A 23,148-nucleotide genomic window follows, 5' to 3' on the forward strand; every position below is an offset into this window, starting at 1 on the left:
CTTCTATTCCCTACCATCTGCCCAAAAGATTTGTAACCCTCACTTACATAGAAAAAAAAAGATCTACTTATATACCCAAAGACAGTTCAGCTAGCTATTCAAAATGCAGTGAGTAATGTGGGACAAATGCAATGTCAGTGGAAGATAGAGCAGCTGACATCATTTGTAGAGGGCTCTTAAAAACCTACAAGTCTAAACGATGCCAAAAATTCATCAAACGTGTCCACAAGATTAGCATAAAAAATGGTTACTTAAAAATGAATGAAAAGTATTGATTCAGAAATGAAAAAGAAGATTCCGGATAACGTAATTCAGTCTGTGAGATAAAATGGCCACACCATGGTAGGTCAAGGATCAGTTTTAGACACAACTGCTTGAATTTTATTTAGGGAACATTTTAATGCTTAGCAGTCTCAATTTCAGATTCCACTGATTTGGCACCATTGGTAAATGATTTAGGATTCTGGCCAGAGTTTGCCTGCTCTGGATAAATGCTGCATAGATTTGAGACAATTACTATTGGACATTTATTGTGGATTTGATTCATACTAACAGACATTTCTAATTCTACATCATTTTTCTCTTTTCCTTAAATAGAGCCCTAAAGAGTCTTTGCTAGATGAAATGACAAGCTACTTTATTTTGTTTCTAAATATCTGCATGAAACAAAAAGCACTTAATTTTAAAATGTCTTATAATTCTGATGCTCCATAATTCTGACGGGCCTTTTCTTTTAATTAATCTAGTGCTGACTAGGATTTTCAGAATCACTTCATTGTTGATATGTCTAGGGCAATGAAGACATTCAGGTTTACATGTACTCAAAAATGTTCACCAAGAGGAAATGAAAAAAAAGTGCAACTGCTATGGAAAACAGTATGGTAGTTCCTAAAAAAAAAATAGAATTATGGTATAACCCAGCAATCTCACTTCTGGGGAGATATCCAAACTAATTGAAAACAGAACTCAAAGAAATATTTTCATATTCATATTTATTGCAGTATTACAAAAACCAAGAGGGTGGAAGCAACCCAAATGTCCATCAATGGATGAATGGAAAAAGAAATCATGGTGTATACTTACAATGGAATATTGTTCAGCCTCAAAAAAGAAGAAAATTCCTTCACATGCTACTTCATGGATGAACTTTGAAGACATTATGCTAAGTGACATAAGTCAGTCACAAAAAGACAAATACTGTTTGATTCCACTTATATAAGATATGGAATATAGTCAAACTCACAGAAACAGAAAATAGAGTGGTGGTTTTCTGGGACTGGGAAGAAAGGGAAAGGGGTAGTTGTTGTTCAATGGGAATAATTTCAATTTTCCAAGATGAAAAAGTTCTAGAGATCTATCACACACCAATGTGAATATACTTAACACTACTGAACTGTACACTTAAAAATAATTAAGATGATACATTTTGTGTTTTCTACCACAATTTAAAAAATAAATTAATTTTAGAAAATACTCACCAAGCCTCTACATATCCCATCATGGAGGCTTAGGAGGTAGTGCTGTAGTGGGAAAACAACCTAGACTGTGGCATTAATAGACCAAGGTTCAAATCCAGCCCTGTCATTGTGTCAGGCAAGGTAAAGTACTTTTCTAAGCTTCAACTCCCTCATCTATGATATATTTATCTTGTAAGACCATTGATCAGATTAGAAGTAAACATGAATATAAGGCTTCTAGCATACTCAAAAACTGATGGCTACAATGATGATAGTGAGGATGGTGAACATGATGATGATGATGATGGTGACAACTTGTTGCAAGTTGCTACAGGAGAAATAAAAATCAAAAATAATTCTCAGCCTTAAAGGCCTTTTAGTGTTTGGGGTTTTTTTTCTATTTGTTTCTATCTAGCAGATAGGGAAAACCCCCCAGGATTTTTTTTTTTTTTTTAGGATGCTGTGGGGAGCCAGTGACAAACTTATTCCTTTGTTTTATAATGGAGTAATTTTCAATGATGAGCCCACAACCTTCTATTCCAAACTCTTTATTTCCCGGGAGCAAAATAACCTTCTCAAATCATGACCTGAGCCTAGTTGCCACTGAGTTTTGAAGACACTGCCTATGAACGAGACAGTCTGTGTTTAAAAGCCAGGAGTAAACCACTCCACAAAACACTTTGCCCATTCTTTCCTTGGATAAATTCATTTCTGCTCATATACGTTAGTTGTCATGCAGCCTGTGTGATTTATAGTTTATAGTCACAGATTATGCCATGCATCATAGTTACTCTAGCATTTGTCTGCCCTATGGATTATTTTTAGGGCCTTCCTTTTGAAATTTTTATCTTAAGAAAAGCCTGTCATGGATCATCATGGTTTTGGCTGCAGAGAATTTTTAATAAAGTATACTGGGTTACCTTATGAGTAAGAAGAAAACTAAAAGGGCCAGATAGCTAAAGAGTGGTGGGTTTTTGTTTTGTTTTGCCTTAGGTGATCAATAAAAACAAATAAAGTTCTTAAACAAGTTTCAGATTTTGATTATCTAGGCCAGGGGCTGGCAAATTGTTTCTGTAAAGAGCCAAATAGTAAATATTTCAGGCTTTGCAGGCCACACTGTTTCTGTTCAGCTCCACTACTGGAGCACAAAAGCAGCCATAGACAATATATAAATAAATTAGTGTGACTATATTTATGGATACTGAAATGTGTTCCAATAAAGTTGCACTTATGGATACGAAAATGTGAATTTCATATAATTTTCCATTGTCATTAAATATTTTTCTTTGGATTTTTTCCAACCATCTATAAATACAAAAAATCATTCCTAGCTTGTAGGCTGCACAAACATAGGCCGCAGGCCAAATTTGACATTCATGCTAGAGTTTGCTGAGCCCTAATCTAGGTAAATTGTTCTTTGGAATATTGTCAGTACCAAGAAGTGTCCTAAACATCCACAAAATAAAGTCCAAACATCACAAATAGCATGCCAAGGCTTTCATTATCTGAACTGAATCTTTTCTCCTGTTACCATGCTCCAATCATCCTCTATCCAGGTGTATCCAGTTTTTCATCATTCCCAGGACTGTCATACCACCATGCATTTTCCTCTCTTTTCCTCTACCATTTCTACATGGTAAAAACCAACTCATGCCTTAAGGTACAGCTCCGCTGCTAAGTTCTTCATGAAAAAATTCCTTTATGCACTCCTTCCCCTCATTGGAACTAATTTTTAATGTCTTTCTGGTTCGCAGCCCTTTATGTATATCTCACCTGTGAGATGTATATTGTCATGTATCCTTATGATATTTTAAAATCTATTTTCTAATTAGGTGGTCATCTCCTTGAGGAGAGAAGATGTGTCTCATTAACAGCTGTGTATTCTTCAAAAGTCAATTCTCAACTCAATGCCTTGTACGTAACAAGTGTTCAATAAATATTTGTTAATGAGTATATTTATTAATGTATGCAGACATATAATCAGAAATATGCTCACTAACCCAAATCTACCCTCATTCCCCTTGAGCCCTTGTGGGAAGGGAATGAGGAAGAGCTTTCCTCTGAAAAGGAGACAATTCCTGAAGAGCTACCAAACATTTTGAACTACTTGCAATCTGAGCCCTTATTCATGCTGGCGGCAAGTGGGCACAGCTTTCATGACTCCTAAGATGAGAGTCATATCACAAGGGAGCACTTCAGATAATCTTAGCAAGGCTACAGCTTTAAGCAAGCTTAGAAATTACCTAATTCCAGTAGTCCTTGTAAAATTAGAAGGTAGAGTTCAGAGAAATTACAGAACCTGCTGAAACCCCCAGAGAGTCAAGACTGGGACACAGAAGCTCTGAGCCAGAGCTGGTTCAACTACACTTTGTTGAATATATATTTGCATTCCTTTGGGGTGAATACTTAGAAGTAGAATTTCTGGATCCAAAGTAGGTGTGTGTTTAACTTTATAAGAAAAGTATACTGTTTTCCCAAGTAGTTGTACCGTTTCACATTTCTACCAGTAAGAGAAAATTGATTCATTTCTTCCACATCTTTATCAACAGCTATTCTGATGTATCTGTGGAGTATTTCATTGTGCTTTTAATTTGCATTTTCCTGATGACTAACGGTGAAAATATTTTTACGGGCTTATTGACCACTCATATAGCATCCTCAGTGAAGTGTCTGTTCCAGTCTTTTGCCTAGTTTTTACTGAGCTTTGTGTCTTTTTTATTGAGCTATAGGAGTTCTGGAGATTGTCACACTTTAAAAGGAGTTTGCAAGTAGTTTTTAGAATATTTGACCAGAATAAATGTATTTTGCTGCACAGTATTTCATTACTGCCTTATCCATATAAACAATTTATACTCCTCATTATATTTCTAAGTAGTGACACAATATATATTTTTTCATTCAGTAAACTGACACGTACTTTCAACTTGCAGCTGAAACACTTTGTTTCTGCCACAGATTGCCACAAAAGCCACAATATTCCAATCTAATATATACAAATAGATGTGGAGTATATTGAATTTCTCATACTGTCATCAGCCCTGTTGACCAAAAGCTATTTGTTTCACAAAGCCCTTCTTGGGTAGATGGGCCAATGTTGATGTTCACGGATTTTGCTGTTCCAAATTAAATGAACCAACCAACAAGCCTTTATTGAGTGCTCTAAGTCATCTCTGTAAGGTAGTTCATGCACTACATATTAAATTCCAGTTCACAAATCCAATTCCTCTTTTTTTGCCCTAAGTTTTATTTGCTTTCTTTTGAAAGCCTGTATTGAGTCTTTTCATCATTTTTAGCAGCCAGATATCCAATGGGGAAAACAAATTATTTCACTGAAACTTTACGTCATCGTAATTCCAGTACAAGTAACAATAATAATAACACTAATAAAACCTAAACTTTTCATAATAATTCATAGTATGTACATAAAATTCAATTATACCTGATGACTACTACATAGAATACAAATTACCTTTCTGTTACACTGATAAGGAACTAGTTTAAAGAAGTAAAGAAACTCATTTGAAGTCATTTAGTTGTTGACCAGTAAGGAGAAAATCCGAACTCTTGTCTCATAAAAAGGCTCACTGACCTTTCCACATTGTAAGGAATGTTTTCCAAAGATGAAGAGTCTGTTCCAAAATTAGACATGATATAGCAAATGTAATTCCTGCTAAATGCTGTTAAATATCAGATAGCCTAAAAATTTAGTTCCTTTTTCAGCCAATATAAAAATATTTTATTGACAAATTCTAATTATTTAAAAAGATAACTCAAAGAATCAGAACAGCACAAAGAAGAAATCAATAATAAGTTGAAGCCACATCACAGTTAAGGTGTTTGAAAACTTTGAACATCTTTTCAAATTGCTGCCCTCCTCAATTTCCCCTTCATTTTCCTTCTCATGGTCTACATGCACACACTCACATGCACATGCACACACACACACACACACACACACACACACATACACGAAATTGTTGGGATCATATGCCTATATATCTTTATTGCCAAGTGCCCTGCACCAGCCATATCAGAGATTCAGGACCATACCTCACACATGCTGGGAAGTACTATTCCACTCCAACATCCCCATTACATGGCCAACCTGCTGCCTCCACACTCACTAAGTAGTATTGTGAACTGGATCATGGCTCTTCAGGGCAATGCTATCCTTGCCAGGTGACTGCTACTTCTTTCCCACCCTGAACTTTTCAGAAGGGAACACTAATATCCTATCACCCTGCTTATCCCAAGTAAAGTATATACCGTCTTCCATATCTCATGTCAGTATAACAAAAACCAGGCTATGCCTTTTATGAGACTTTGTTGTAAAGCTGGCGATAATAGAAAAAAGTGAAAAACAGAATAGTTTGATAGCAGTGCCCAAATAAAGACCCATCTTCAGGGTCCCTGAGGAGGTGAGTTTTCAGCTTTGCTCCCAGCCAGCCTTTACAGGAAAGCTTATCTCCTACCACTAGAAGCTCAGGGGCTTCTTCATGTATCACTCCGATCCTAGGTTTCAGATAGAGAAGAATTCTTTCCTCCACTATAATGGCAACCCAATCAATCCTCATTTCATACACCAAATTAACCTCTTTTCAGTCTGATCAAGAGGGAGAATGACATATTTTCTAGGTGCAAACACTTACTCAACTGCAAAGATATGATCCAATCTTATGACCTCAACATAGGTAAGATGACATCTATTAATGGAAAACTTTATTAGTTATTGAACGTGAGAATATGATTGCATCTACTGATTGACCTAGGGCTCATTAGACTTTTAAGCAACCAATCCCAAACCTATTTGAAGCCAGCTTCCTGACATCAGTGCCAACCAGAGAACTATACTCATGACTTGCCTTATTTGGTGAACTTCCTCTTTTTTGCCCTGTGTCTCACCTTTTAAATTTCTGCTCAGGGAGATGTGCTGAACTCACACATGAATGACATAGCTCTCCTTTTATAGGCAAACAACAAATTCAGTTACAGAGTTACTTTGATTTTTTTTAATCATTTATCACCTAAGTTCAATTCCCAGAGTTCCCATTATTCAGTCTTAAGTAAAACCTTGTAGAAGAACAAAAAAATTCAGCAGAGCTCACTTCTGGCTTGCTTCACCAGTCTTCTCAGCTGAGTTCCTTCTAGTGCTTTTGTACTTGGGATTAAAAATTACACACACACACACACACACACAGAGAGAGAGAGAGAGAGAGAGAGAGAGAGAGAGAGATGCTCCTCAACTTACAATGGGGTTACACTCCCAATAAATACATTGTAAGTTGAAAATATTATAAATCAAAAATGCATTTAAGACAACCTGATGAACATCATAGCTTAGAATGGCCTGCCTTAAACATGCCCAGAACACTCACATTAGCCTCCAATTGAGCAAAGTTATCTAACACAAAGCCTATTTTAAAACAAAGTGTTAAATAGTTTATGTAATTTATTGAATACTGTACTAAAAGAGAAAAATGGAATGGTTGTATGGCCACTCGAGGTGAATTTTCTACAGAATACATATCACTTTTGTACAATCATAAGGTCAAAATATCGTAAGTTGAAGCATCATATGTCAGGGACCATCTATATACACATACATACACACACAGACACATGGCTAAATATATGTTATATGTTAAATATAAAAACATGTTCTTTACTTAAATGGAATCATACTAAAGTACTGATTTTTTTGCTCAATAATATGAATATCTTTCCATAACAATAGCTATAGATCTCCACTATCCTTTCTAAAGTCTAAATAATTCTCTATTGCATTTATCTGCCATAATATCTTTAACCAGTTCTGACTGATGAACATCAAGGCTGTATATATCAGGCTGCCTTTGGCCAGAAGTGACAAAACCAAATTCCAATTAATTTATGCACAAAGGAGAATTTGTTGAGCAATATAATTGAAAATTTTGTTGATAGATCAGGAATGACTGGATCCTCAGACTATAAACTGTCAACAAGGATTGATTTCTACCCATCTCTCACTTCTACTCATCTCCACTTCTCATTTTCTGAATTTATTATCTCTCTATGTTGCTGGAGAAGCAGTGCCAATATACTGAATCTTAGGAAGATTATGATTGGCTTACATTGGGTTATATGCTGGCCTATAAAGTAATCACTGTGGTCAGAATAGATTACTTTGACTGATTACTGTGAGTCTTCTCACGGATGTGGGAGAAAAGGCTGGAGAGCGATGATAGACAGTCTTTCTAGAATCTTATGGCATGAGAGAAGGGATTTCCTCAAGGTAAGATCAGAGTGTATTTATCAGATGAAGATAAAATAAATATACCAAAAGCTGTTGAGGAAATCAGTAGAAAACTATAGCTAAATCTCTTCAAATACTGATATGAGAATGTTAAATAAAATATCTTCAAAAAATCCACCAGCATGTGAAGAAATAGGACACTTTAACCAGTTTCATTCAGTTAAAAAATTGAGTTTTTTAAATGTTTGGTATTAACAATTATAAGTTATAACTACCATGTTGACACATTGAAGAAGAAAAAGACTTATCATTAGGACCAGAAAGAAGAAGAAGAAGAATGAGAAAAGGGTACTGGCCTCCCACCTACCTAAGTTAGTTCCCTTTTGAAAAACTTTCCTGGAAACCTAACCCAGTAATTACTGCTTACCTTTCATTGAGGCTCCTTCATCCTCAAGGGATGCTGAAAAATACAGTTTATTTAAAAGTCTGGGCACACTGATGCTCCCAACAATAAAGGGATCTGTTACTGAGAAAGACAGGAAAAATGGGCAAGGAGAAGTGGCTGCTAAACTCTAAATAGACTTAATTTATTTGTATGTGCTGGACCTATCAGAGACAGAGAGATGTATGATACATTCTACCACTATTATTCTATTTCTTGCAAAACTTTAAAAAAAATACTGCTTGATGTTGTGTTAACTGTGATATAGTGGCTTCTAATTTTTTTTTTTTTTTTTTTTTTTTTTTTGTTAGACGGAGTCTCACTCTGTTGCCAGGCTGGAATGCAGTGGAGTGATCTCACTTCACTGCAACCTCTGCCTCCCGGGTTTAAGCGATTCTCCTGCCTCAGCCTCCTGAGTAGCTGGGACTACAGGCGCCTGCCACCATGCCTGGCTAACTTTTGTATTTTTAGTAGAGACGGGGTTTCACCATGTTGGCCAGGATGGTCTTGATCTCTTTTTTTCTTTTTTTTTTTGAGACGGAGTCTCGCTCTGTCACCCAGCCTGGAGTGCAGTGGCACGATCTCGGCTCACTGCAAGCTCTGCCTCCCGGGTTCACGCCATTCTCCTGCCTCAGCCTCCCGAGTAGCTGGGACTACAGGCGCCCACCACCACGCTCGGCTAATTTTTTTTTGTATTTTTAGTAGAGACGGTGTTTCACCATGTTAGCCAGGATGGTCTCGATCTCCTGACCTCGTGATCCACCCACCTCGGCCTCCCAAAGTGCTGGGATTATGGGCGTGAGCCACAGCGCCCTGCCCGGCTTCTGATATTTATATCTTTGCTGTGTATTTCACACTTTATTGTTTTAAAGTGATCTTTTTGTCTTAGTCAATGATTTTAAATTTCTAATTAAGCCCTTGTTTGATTTTAATTTCCATTTGCCTAATATATTTCCCATATTCTTTTATTTTTATTCATTCTGATTCCTTTTGTGTAAATTTTCTCTTATATTCCACATATATTTGTATTCATTATACCTTTTTCTTGTACACAGCATACTTCTTGTTTTTAAATACTCAGTTTTGTTTTTTAATAAATATATTATTTTAAATTTAATAATAAAGTTAATATATTGGATTATGAATAACCTTTCATGATGTTTATTTTTAAGTGCTTCCTTGACATTTCTTTATTTTTTTAATGTTTATTTCAATAGCTTTTTGGGTACAAGTGTTTTTCTGCTACATGGATGAATTATATACTGGTGAATTCTGAGATTTTAGTGCACCCGTCACCCAAGTAGTGTACATGGTACCTAACATATAGTTCTTTTTATCCCTAGTCCCCCTTTCCGAGCCTCCAGTGTCCATTACATTACTCATAGCTTAGCTCCCACTTACAAGTGAAACATGCGGTTTTTGGTTTTCCACTCCTGTATTACTTCACTTAGAAGAATGGCCTCCAGCTTCATCCAGGTTGCTGCAAAAAAACATCATTTAGTTTCTTTTTATGGCTGAGTAGTATTTCATGGTGTATATATACCACATTTTCTCTATCTACTCATTAGTTGATGGGCACTGAGCATCTTTGCAATATGGAAATTGTCCTGCTATAAACATACATGTGCAAGTGTCTTTTTCATATAATGACTCCTTTTCCTTTGGGTAGATACCCAAGAGTGGAATAGCTGGATTGAATGGTAGATCTACTTTTTAATTCTTTAAGGAATCTCCATACTCCAATCTTTCCATAGAGATTGCATTAATTTATATTCCCACTGGCAGTACATAAGCATTCTCTTTTCCCCACATCTATGCCAACATCTATTGTTTTTTGACTTTTCATTAGTGGTTATTCTTGCAGGAGTAAGGTGGTATCTCACTGTGGTTTTAATTATTTAAATGCTCAACACAATGAGCAATTGAACAAACGTTCATTGTGTTGAGCATTTTTTCATGTGTTTGTTAACCATTTGTATATCTTCTTTTGAGAAATGTTTATTCATGTTCTTTGCCCCCTTTTTGATGAGATTATTTGTTTTTGTTTTTTCCTTGCTGATTTGTTTAAGTTCCTTGTAGATTCTGGAAACTACAGTACAGTCCTTTGCTGGATGCATAGTTTGCAAATATTTTCTCCCATTCTGTGGGTTATCTGTTTACTTTTATTATTCTTTTGCTGTGCAGAAGCTTTTTAGTTTAATTAGGTTCCATTCATTTATTTTTTGTTTCTGTTGCATTTGCTTTTGGGGTCTTAGTCATAAAGCCTTTGCCTAGGTCGATGTCTAGAAGAGTTTTTCCAACATTGTCTTCTAGACATTTTATGGTTTCAGGTCTTATATTTAAGTCTTTGATCCACCCTGAGTTGATTTTTTTATTAGGTTGGTGCAAAAGTAATTGTGGTTTTTGCCATTTGAAAGTAATACATAGTGAGAGATATGAATCCAGTTTCATTCTTCTACATGTGGCTTGTCAGTTTTCCCAGCACCATTTATTAAATAGGATGTCCATTCCCCAGTGTACGTTTTTGTATGCTTTGTCAAAGATCAGTTGGCTGTACATATTTGACTTTATTTCTGGGTTCTCTATTCTTTTCCATTTTCACAGTATTGATTCTACCCATCCATGAGCACTGGATGTGTTTACGTTTGTTTGTGTTGTTTATGATTTCTTTCAGTAGTGTTTTGTGTTTTCCTTGTAGAGGTCTTTCAACAACTGTGTTAGGTATATTCCTAAGTATTTTAGTATTTTTGCAGCTATTTTTATGTTGATATTTTGATGAGAATTGCATTGAATCTGTAGATTGCTTTGGGCAGTATGGTCATTTTCACAATATTGATTCTTCCAACCAAGGAGCATGGGATGTGTTTCCATTTGTTTGTGTCATCTATTATTTCTTTCAGCAGTGTTTTATAGCTCCCCTTGTAGAGATCTTTTACCTCCTTGGCTAAGTATATTCCTAGGTATTTCTTTTTTTTTTTTTTTTTTTTTGCAGCTGTTGTAAAGGGGATTGAGTTCTTGGTTTTATTCTCAGCTTGGTCGTTGCTGATGTATGTAGCAGTGCTGCTGATTTGTGTACATTGACTTTGTAACCTGAGACTTTATTGAATTTGTTTATCAAATCTAGGAGTCTTTTGGAGGAGTCTTTAGGATTTTCAAGATATATGATCATATCATCTGCAAACAGAGATAATTTGCCTTCCTCTTTTCCAATTTGGATACCCTTTATTTCTTTCTCTTGCCTAACTGATCTGGCTAGGACTTCCTTGACATTTTCTTTTTTTTCCTTTTTTATATCATCATTGTTGTCTTTGTCATCTCCCAGCTTCATTCTGGTAAATTTATAGTTATGTATTTTACTTTAAATTATAATTTTGATAAACACATTTTATCTCTTTAAAATATATGTATTAATTTCAAAAATCTAAAATGGCACAATATCTACTAACAACTTCATGGGAGATGAGAGAAAATTCCTACTCCCCTCACTTCTCAGTTTTATTTTGTTTTGATTTTTGTCTGCTTTTGTGATTTTTGACCCAATTACTTATAGTAAAAGTGTTTGTTTATATCATTGTGTCAGGTAAGATTAGATTCACCTGCCAGCTAGAGATGCTCACATAATGGCTCAAACAAACAATGCTTGTCATTTTTGTTAAAGCCCACTTGCACCTCAGCCCTGCCCTAGTCGGATCCTCAAAACTTCCATCCGTCACCTCCAGTAACCCTGTGTGAGCTTCACATGCAGAAAAGTTGTTAGCTCCCAAGACTTCTCTCAACTTTGACTAGCTTTATTGTTCCTGATCATTATTTTCCAGAGACTTGGTAAAAAGGTGTCCATATATTTCTATAGGAATTTTAATGTTTTATTGATTACTTTCTTTAGTCTTTTCCACCTTCACTCTTCAAAGGTAAAGTACATCCAAATTGCATGTTCCAAGAACACCTTCAGTAGTTCAGTCTATAATCTAAAGAGAAAAAGCAAGGCAATCAATTTTCAACAGCATCTTTTCTCATTCTCTGCCAGAGCCAGAGGCACATTACCATGAAAACTGTGTTGTCTTTATGAAAACAAAATGTGTGTTCCATCAATGGACACAAGGGAGAATCTAATTAGCTTGCACTAGAAAACAACTATGTTTAATCTTCCTGGATAAAATTATATGAAGTAAACTCAATCAGTTCAGATTTACTCAGCAGGCTCCTTGTGAAGTTTTAATCTCATAAGAAGTTTGTTCTTGCTTATCTTTATTCAGAAAGTTTCCCACTGTAGACAGGATTGACTTGGGAGATGAAATCCTATGCCTCGAAAAGGAACGATATTAAAAAATATTTCATGACTCTTCAGGCATGAGAACTGACTAATCAGGATGAATGTCTACTGTAAATAATGTGTCCAGCCACGTGGGTGTGCAGAAGCTGAAAACAAGTTCTGCCTATGAGAAGCCTTGTCTCATAGGACAAGACACATCCAGGGGCCTCTCTACCTCCTTTCGATTTTATTGAGATCTTGTGATTCTCCTTCCAGTTGGTACTCTACTATCAGTTTCAAAACCCTTAAGCATATTTAAAGAAAATGACCTAGAATTTGTGGAGAAGAAATTAAAAGGGGTGAAATTACAGGCAATATTTTCAGGCAAGTATCTGAATTCAATAATTATCTATAAATATATAATTACTCTAAAGGTTTACCCAAAGGCCAATACCTAGAGCCTGGAGAACTGACTGAAAATTCAAGGAATAGAAGTTCTGGACAGAGGTCCACAGTGAAGGTTAACTATTGGAGGGTTGGCTAAGAACTTAAGAACTCACGTTCATAAAAATAACTGGTTTCCTCCATAATTAAAAAAATTTTAATTGCATAGTGTCAAAAAAGAAGAAAACTTCTAAAATTTGAAAACAAATGAACCTAATTCGATATCAAATTGGTAATATAACCAGAGAAAATAATTATTTCAAGTCTTTAAAACACAGTCCTTTGACTTTGCATCCTTAGGCGTACATTATAAGGAAAAAAGAAATGCAAAGAAATCTTAAACATCATTCAGCAGTTTTTTGCTTAGTGGTAATACTGCATTGTTATCTTGAAACTATTTTTGTATATTAAAGTAAGTGTATTATATAGCCCAAGATTATTCAGTATAAAAGAACTAAAGGTGTAAAACTAAATAAGTAGAAATTCTGTAATGTTAAATTTAAACTGGAAAAATCGATATACTCATTGTGTGTGTGTATGTGTGTGTGTGTGTGTGTGTGTGTGTGTGTGTGTCTTCTAAGGCTATCTTCTGATAACATCTGGAAATAATGACATGTCAAAAGCTATGATCCCTAAATGCTATAAACTATTGAAGAGAAGCAGGGCTATTTAGAGAAACTGCTATTTTTAAGCATAGGATATGGGAAATGCAAGGTGAACTTCAGACAGCCTGTTGAGCCAGAAAGCAAGGAAGCACTCAAATATTAATGGGATTTAGTCAGGAGAGCATGGAAGCTAGCTTGAAGGGGCTCCCATTGACCAAATTTGAGGCCATTTAAGAATCCAAAAGAAATAATGAGGCTGTATATTTTTGAAGAATTCAAATTAATTTTCATATTATTCCAACTAAAATTAGTTGGAAAGTTCATACACCTTCACTGCAATACATGAAAACGGTATGTCTTCCAAAAAATGGCTATCACTGATTGAAATACATTAACTATATTAAAATCCATGTGTCTGTAAGAAGGAAACAAGAAAACACTCTTTTGCCATCTTTGCAGAAGATTATGACACCTATTACTTACCCTGGAATTTGTATTGAAGAAACAGAAACATTTATCTTGGTTTGCTATTGGAATCATATTTGAGTAACCAAATTAACATAGCTAATGAGAAAGCTCTTTCTCAAACTAGAATGACAGCTGACAAGTGTAGAATAAATGATTAAATTAGAAAGCCATCAATTGGTAGCCTCTCACGTAGCCCTTCATTCAGACAAGGATTATCCACAGATGTTAAAACCACTAGGTAAACTGATGATGGGGAATTGAATAATCACATGTTATTAGAGAATCACCTCAGATATTACAAACTGTTTGCCAGAAGGGCAATGTAACTTAACAAGGGAGGGATCCGGTTGTTACCAACTTAGCCCAGTGATCAGTTATCATTTTTTAATAAGAATGGGACAATCAGAACTTATGAGGTGATGTCATAGGAAATACACACAATGACTTACTGAAGTTCCTTCCAATATGTGTTTAATGTTAATTATATCAAGCCTAAAGATTTGACTTCCAGTTTACAGGAAACATAGGGGATAGAGAAACAAGTAAAATGACACCAAGAGGTAACAACTGAACAAGTCTAGGAAGTGGAACTATTATGTGAAGCAGTTGGGCTCCACTGATCACCAAAAGTGTTAGGAAAACACCAACAATCTTTGCACGGTGTAGGCTAGAACTTATAGGCAGAAGCTTCCACACTAGGATGTGTGCAGAGCAGAAGGCATTATGTATGATATTATAAAAGAGGGAATTCTTTTCATGATTGGCTTTACAAGTAGGAGGAGCCTGGGAATTGTGGGCTCAGGAAAGTGACAGACAAGCAGTGTGGGTAGTTGAAAACATCTGCTGACAGAGCCTGGCAGCCTTGTGGAAAGTTAAGGCTATGTGCAGTACCTCCCGCTAGGAGGAAGGAGAGCCACCAGTCTCAGCTAGCAGGAAACCTGGAGAGAACCAAGTGTCATTCCATTTGGTGGAATCCATTCTACTTATCTCCTTCTGGTGATGCTCCCCTATGGGGACTTTTGGCCTGGTTTCTTCAGCAGGTCAATGGGATGAAAAAAATGTTTTTAGATTAAGAGTTTTAAGGGAGACAACAATCACATGGAATGGATGCTTCTTGATAGGATCCTGGTTTGGCAATTGTAGAAATTTGAACATGAATTGAGTTATATATGACATTAGGGAATTATTGTTAATTTTGTTAGATTTATAAAGATATTATGATCATATAAAGACTCATTATTTTATCAGAGATGCATACTTAGGTATTTAGGGGATGAGATGTTATAATGTCTGTAAGTTACTTTAAAATACTTCAGACAAAATAGATGAAGAAAATATGGGAAAATCTACGTGGTGGATTTCCATTATGTTTCTATTTTTCTGTTTATTTGAAAAGTTGTGCACGCTCTCTCTATATATATATGTAACATATACATATATTCTAATAAATGTTTCATGGATTAAATCAAGCCTGAAGATTTAATTATATATTTAATTAAAATATTCAATAAAATATTTTAAATAAATTATATATAAATAAATATAAAAGAATGTGTTTTCTGTATTATCATTTTCTACCAAGTACTAAATGATTTGCAAGCAAGCTGAAAACTTTAATTAAAATAATTAGGTTGTCAGTAGAAGTCTAAGCAGGACTAAATTAATAAATGTGCTAACTGGATGGCCCTGCTGAGAACCTTAGCTTATTTGGATTTAACTGTGGCATACGTTATTTCTAACAGCAAATTTAATATTTGTATAGCACTTTGTTTTTGTACCATTGTTTTCAAACATTAGCAGAATTTTGAAAAGTAAATATTGCTTCCACTTTAAGCTCCCTATTCCCTCCCCAGAAAAAAAACCGTTATCAATTATATGCAGATTCATCGTTTGCCTTCTATATTCATAATTATCTACCTTGCTTTTTTGTTTTGTTTACTTTTTAAATGTTTATCATAACTTTTAAAAGTTTCAGTTATTAATTTTAGTTTTGACCTTTATTAGGGAACATTTCAAACACTCAAAAGGTAAATAATAGTTTAACAAAGCCCCAAAAAAGCCTCAGTTAATGAAGTACCCATTATCCAGCTACAGTAATCTTTTGCGCAGGGCCCACCTTGTCTCATCTATACTCCTTTTCCTTCTCACAATTCATCAAGTATTAATCTTTATAATTCATAGATAGTTATTAAACAAATCCCAAACACTATATCATTTCACTCAGAATGCTCCATTATGCTGCTTTGGAATAAAATAGTTCTTCTTTTCATACCCTTAACATCATTATCAAGCCTAACAAAATAAAATAACTATTTAGTATTATGGAAATATCCAGTCAGTGTTCAAATTTCCCTTAATGGTTCATAAATGGACTTTCAAAGTTGGTTTGCTATAAGGAATCAAACAAGGTCCGTGTATTGCATTTGGTTGAAATGTTTCTTAGTCCTATTTAATCAATATGCTGTTTAGTTAGTAATGTGTCTTAGAGATCATTCTAATAACCTAGTTTTTAATTAGCTGCCTAGTAAGCCATTGCACAGGTGTTCCATCATGTATTTTGTCAGTCCCCAGTGGTGGATGGTTAAACTTTTCTCAGCCTCTTACTGTTATAAACTGTGCTATGCAGTAAATAGTCTCAAACATGTGGCTCTGTACATGCTTGAGATGCAAGAATACACATAAGACAAATCCCTATACAAGGCATCATTCAGTTAAATGGCATTTGCAATTTTGACAAAAATTGATAAATTGTCTACCAAAGAGATTGCCCCAAGGCTACACCTGTTACCGCTTACCCGTACCCACACCAACAATGGGTATTATAGAACTTTGTGATGATATGATAGGTGAAAAATGGTAACTAATGTTTTATTTTCATTTTCTTAACTGGGAGCAAGACAGATTATCCCTTTGTTTATAAAATATTTGTACTTTATTCTCTATGAACTCTTTGTGACCTTTGACTATTTTTCTATTGGATTGTTTGTCTTTTCGTGTAGATTTCATGACCAATATATTTAGTAGGGAAATTAGTTAGTTTTATATGTGTTGCAAATTTTTTTCTTGTTTTACTGTTTGCCTTTTAATTTATTTGTGGTTTTATGCACTGGATTTTTTCTACATAAATTACATGCTCTCCTTTATCCACTTCAAGGTGATAAAATTTCTTTCGTGATTTCTTTACATACAGGGCACTGGAATGTTCAAAGCCCTCTGCATATGTTATTTTATTTGTAACAAAAGAGAGTGACAAGAGTTGGCTAAGTGATTCCACTCACATCTTCTAACTTCACTTTGAGCACTTGCCTGGTAAACATTAATAAATATGCAAGCATGGAATCCCCCCTAAATTCATCCCAGAAATATTCTACCAGGAATGCACACTTTAATCAAATAATTATTAGAAATACTGGATAACTTCCTGGATGGTCTCTATTTTCCATTATTACCTTTAGTGATGTGATTGAGAGTAACTGAAGAGGATGGTGAGTAATGCTATTTTTTCCTGAATATTATTAATAGAATTTCCAGTAGTGGTTAATTGAGTAAGGTATTGAGTGAAATTGGTGACCTAAAAAGTCCTTCTGCAACAAAAGCAAAAACAGTTTTCAGTGGAAGAAGTCTGAAGTCAGGTTGAGTTAGCCCCTTACTGCATAATACTGGATAATACTGGATAATAGCTCCTTTTGTTGGAAAATAGTGCTGAGAAAAAATAAGAAGTCAGTCAGAAGTTAAATGAGTTGCCCAAGGTCACACAGAAAGTAAGTGGTGGAGCCAGGATTTATATCTAAGTTTCCAAGTTTGCACTCTAGCCATCATTCTGTGTTTTCTCAAAAGAATAATCCAGAAACCAGAGAAGATATTAGTGTGAGGCAATTACTCGTTGAAAGTAAATTTTGGGTGTTACTGGTCCTCATTTATCTTGCAAGACAATCGTTTCTGCTTCTAATGAAATTACTTTGCTTATACAACCCATGAAGCATTTGTCTTGTAAAAACATGCTATGTGTAGCATGTACACCCTCCTGCCCGCAGTTGTCAAGGGGGTCACACTAAGCCATATCAAAAGAAATTCAGTAGTTAGTTGTTACCTATGAATATTGATTTTGTATGTACATGTGTGCATATATATAAGAATAAAGTAAGTAAAATTGCCACATAAATTAAGTAAAATTGCCCCCTTTTTACTGTGAAGATATCAAATCATTTGATTAGGGAGAAGTTTCCATTATTAAATATGAAACCCAGAGCCTGAGCAGAGCCAAGGAAATAAAACACAGATTTTTCTTTTAAAAGCAAAATTGGGACAAGGTACAAATAAAAGGAATTCTACAAACCCAAAAAGTGTATGTATCTCGACCCAGTGAAATCTTATGGGTATACTGTAATTATTACAACTTTAATTGAACATTCTTCATGTGTTAGGTGTTAGATTAAGGCCTTATTTGGATTATCCCATTTCATCCTCATAATAATTTTTGAATTACATACTATCAATTTCCCCGTTTTACAGATGAGAACACTAAATAAGGCTCAGAGGTCAGGGTGGATCTATAATTCAGAGTTACAGCTATGCAACATTGACTGTCTAATTGCCCACAGTTACTATGTGCTGAAATGATCTGCTAGAGTTTAAGGACCCAGCTTTGTCAATATGGCACCAGCTTATCCTCCAATCTATGGTATGACTCAGCTAGAGAAGGCTTAAAGAAGGAATTTTACTTGAGCTAAGTCTTATAAATCAGAGGATAAGAAAGATCTCAGTTAGCAGAGAAAAGAAGGAAAGGCCATCCAAAGAAAGAAAACTAACATATTGGGAATCATGAATATTAATATTTGATAAGCAGCTTATGCATTAACTTTAAAGATGTTATGCCACTGGCTTCTTTTTAAGAGTAATGGCCCTAGACACTCTGTTTCATCCATAACAAATCTAATCAGTTACCAGCTTGCCAAGAAACTGCTAAAATCACCTTCTTCCCTGAGACTCAAATTCCAGACATGTTAAGACATGGGGTGCTAGGAATGGTTTAAGACAGAGATAATAAAATGTAAAACTGAGTCCCATTTTGAACTTTTCAAGTCAAAGCAATGAGAGCCTTCACACAGAATCTACAATAAATGCAACCTGAAAGTTGAAATGAATTTAGCATGTTAATGTTCTTCATGATGTGATCAGTCTTATCAATTACAGCTACAGCAGCCCTGAGCAGTTTGTGAACAATTGCCAATAAAAATACTAAAATAAGCTCTGCACAAGATGGGAGTATCATGACATCTGTTTTCAAAATTACTCTGCTGTAATTGTTGAATCTCATTATAGTTGGTAAAAATTGTATTCTTTCACCTGGGATAAGTGCCTGTGATTTTAAATAGCATCACTTCAGAAATGACGATTGTGAATCCATGCTAATTACATCGCTGTACTGTACTTGCCAAAAAGAGAGGATTCTTACCAGTGATTTGTACCACTTTGGGTGTTCATGACTGTGGGCAGCAATGAACCTCACATCAAACTGACTTTGGCAGGGAAGTAATGTAATAACACATGGGACACGAAGTCCAGAAGTAGTGTGAGCTTCAGGGATTCAGCTGTGCCATCAAGGACTTGAGTTCTTTCTGTTTCTCCCATCTGAGGCTTTGAAACTTGTAAAAAATAAAAAAGAAAGAAATAGCTTCTTCTCAAGCCTATAGGGTTGAATTCATCCTAAGGCATGCTCCCCTTGTAGTTGTAGGACAGCTGCAGGTAGGAATCTATACCTACCCCATCCGCCTTCAGTTATGTCTCTCGAGTGAGAGGGAGGCTTTTCATGGGTCTCTCCTAAGACTGGTGAAGCTTCCTTCCCACACACCCCAAGCAAGTCTCTCCCGGCCTGTCTTTGGTCCAAACTAGCTTAGGCCTGCCCAGCCCTGAAATAATTACTGGCAAGAAAGATGGAATTTTCATGACTGTCTTAGAGGCTAAGTGGTTGGGGTAGACTCGATTCTGGAGAGTTAGCCACAATACTCATCACACTATAATTTTTAGTTCAATATTAAATATTCTCAGAGCATCAAGGAAGCCCTCTTTGAAAAACTGAGGTAATCCCAGGAAGTACGATTTAATTTAGTAGACAGTCAGCCTCCTTTGATGCATCACAAGCCATCAACACTAGAAGTGGGAGTACCTACCATTCCATCATTTTCAGTGGTCCCAAAGGATTTTGTGACAAAATAGGCCATGTTCTGAGAAGCAGCCCCTAAAGAAAACTTCCCTAGGTAGGTAGGTTTTCTGATCTCTCTCTCTCTCTCTCCCTACCTCTTTCTCTCTCTCTCTTTTCCTCCTCCACCCTTGGCTTGAAATTTGCAAAAAGAAAGGAGTAGTGTCTTCTTAAAACTAGGCTCCACAAGTTCACGAGCTTTCTTTCCACACTGGTATAAAGCAACATCCTCATCTTTTACCTTTGCCAGCATGGTTCAGTATTCACTCTGCTCAGGTACATGACTAGATTTTATAATAAAATTTGGAAACATTCCGGTTTAAAATAGCTGCTTTTTTGTCGGTTGCTGTATAGTTAAACTAATTCACATAGAGTCCTGATTTGAGCCAAGATTATATATTTGTAAGGCAGTACATCTCCCACTTTAATGTGCATACAAATGACCATAATTTAGTTAAAGTGCATACAGTAAATCCTCAGAAAGAATAATGTTAATGTCAGCAAGAGCAAGGATATCTCTAGAAGGACATGGTGAGATGATGGCATACTGGAACGAAGGTGGGAAGAGCAAAATAAACCTACTAAGGAAGTTGTGCTGAAATTTTGTATTGTATTTCTACAGAAAATGGAGGACCAAATGGAGATATTGGATCTGCTTTCTGTTGTCCACATGACTCAGGTCAACCTACTATTTTTCCCACATAAGCCTCCAGATGTAACAGATGAATTCAAGCATCCAAGTTTCTTTGGCTTATTCCTCCCTTGCATTTCCCAATCCTACACTCATATTAAGCAGTGTACTGACTCACAATACTGCAATTTGACAATGCTATATGCAGAATCCTGTGATCAGTTTTCCAGTAAGCCATCTGGCCTCAATTCTCTACAGTGGTCCACTTATTTGTGTATGTTCCTACCAAGCTCTGGAGTCCCGATGATAAATGATACCTATCTGTTCCTTTACCTTCTTTTGTGACATTCTCAGTCACATACCTGACCTAAGCTTGAGAGACCCTACAAGAGTAGGTTTGCACAACAGAACCAGAAAGGATACCTCTCTCCAATATCTTCTCAAGTGCATCTTCTCCATTCTCTCTTTCAGGCACACACACACACACACACACACACACACACACACACACACACACACAATTTGTAAAATCTAGAGGGAATCTCTATTACTTCAAAGCCCCTTGCTGGAGCATACTCCAGAACTGTGTGAGTTAATCTCTTCTTCCACATTTTAGACATGTGTTAGGGAGAATGATAGGCAGAGAATGATTTCATTAGTCTCACCTAGTTAAGTGCTTCTTCCAAAATAAGCATAAGCATTTCCTCTTAAGCATTGCTGAAAACCATTCATCCAGTTTCTGCTTAGACTCTGCTGAGACAGCCCGTTCCATCGTTGGGTTTTTGCTTGTTTGTTTGTTTGTTTGTTCGTTTTGAACAGCTATTTGAGAAGTTCTATAGTCTTAGCTGAGAGCTGGCATCACTGTATCACTTCCTTACTTTGGCTCTACCTCTGTATTTTTCCTTTTCTCTTCCACTTGGAAATCTTTCAAAAAGTTAAAGACAGCTACCACTTCCCCTAATGTTTCTCATTTCCCTGTGAAACACGACTGGGTCATTTAATGATTCCACATTTAACATGACTACCACATTTTATTATCTTAGTAATCCTCATCTGTTCCTTGTTTATGAATACCCATCTTGAAATTCCTTGCCCAAGACATTATCCAATAAAGTTTAAACATTGGGACAAGTCTCTATAGAACACTGTACTAAATATTGACCCAGAATAAAAATCATTTGTTTGTTTGCTTATTTTCTTGCTTGTTTAAGTGGCCAATGAACAATACAGACTTTTATGCTGCTTGTGTCAACTAAAAAACATCTAGGGCTTCTTTAAAAAACAAAAACAAAAACAAAACAAGAACCAGCTCTTTCTCATCCCAGAAGGTAGTTGATATAGTACAAAAAGCATGGTATTTAGAATAAAAAAGCATGCATTCACGTTCGGACTTTTGCTGCTTACTGACCTTGGTCAAGTCATTTTGTCTTTTCTGGGACTCCATTCTTTTCACCTGGAAAACAGGATTGTTCAGAAGATATGCCTTACCTAACTGATAGGAGTCTTTGGAAAATCAATTGGGATAATACATGTCAAAGAATTTTCTTGATTGAAAAACGTGATACAAATTTGAGTAATGCTCAGTTATGCCACGTTTGTATAATCCAGTGCTAATTTCATTCCTGAAGAAACTTGTCAGAAGTAATGCATCAAGGTATTTCCTGAGTTTCTGAAGTGGAGTTGATGAGTTTTGAACATCAGTTTTTTTGTTTTTCTTTCTTTTTTTTCTTTTCTGAGATGGAGTCTCGCTCTGTCACCCAGGCTGGACTGCAGTGGCGCGATCTCTGCTCGCTGCAAGCTCCGCCTCGCCAGTTCACACCATTCTCCTGCCTCAGCCTCTTGAGTAGCTGGGACTACAGGCGCCCACCACCACGCCCGGCTAATTTTTTGCATTTTTTAGTAGAAACGGGGTTTCACCGTGTTAGCCACGATGGTCTTGATCTCCTGACCTCGTGATCCGCCCGCCTCGGCCTCCCAAAGTGCTGGGATTACAGGCGTGAGCCACCGCGCCCGGCTGTTTTGAACATAACTTTTAACCTAGGGTTTATTCTAAACCAATCTCAACATGCTCACTTTCTTTTCCATGCCCATCGTTTGGGTTTTATACTTGTATTTTTAAAAATTTTAAGGCAAAAAGAGAAAGAAAAATATAAGAAACACCTATGCACCAGCCAACAAAAAAGGGGGAAAGTATTTCATGCATTATTTTTATTTTTGTGTTTTGACATTGTAGTCAGTAGAATATTAATGATGTAGTTGAAATCTCCTTCATCTTTTCTAGTTCCATCTCCCACACTTTCCATAGTCAACTGCCAGCACAGAGGGGTATGCAACCTCCTGCCTATGTTTCATATTTTACTACAAAAATAGACATCCATGAACATTTAATGGTGCTTTTTTCCTTTTTTTATTATTATTATA

The sequence above is a fragment of the Gorilla gorilla genome, chromosome X (genome assembly GCF_029281585.2).
Source record: "Gorilla gorilla gorilla isolate KB3781 chromosome X, NHGRI_mGorGor1-v2.1_pri, whole genome shotgun sequence".
NCBI classification, from domain to species: Eukaryota; Metazoa; Chordata; class Mammalia; order Primates; family Hominidae; genus Gorilla; species Gorilla gorilla.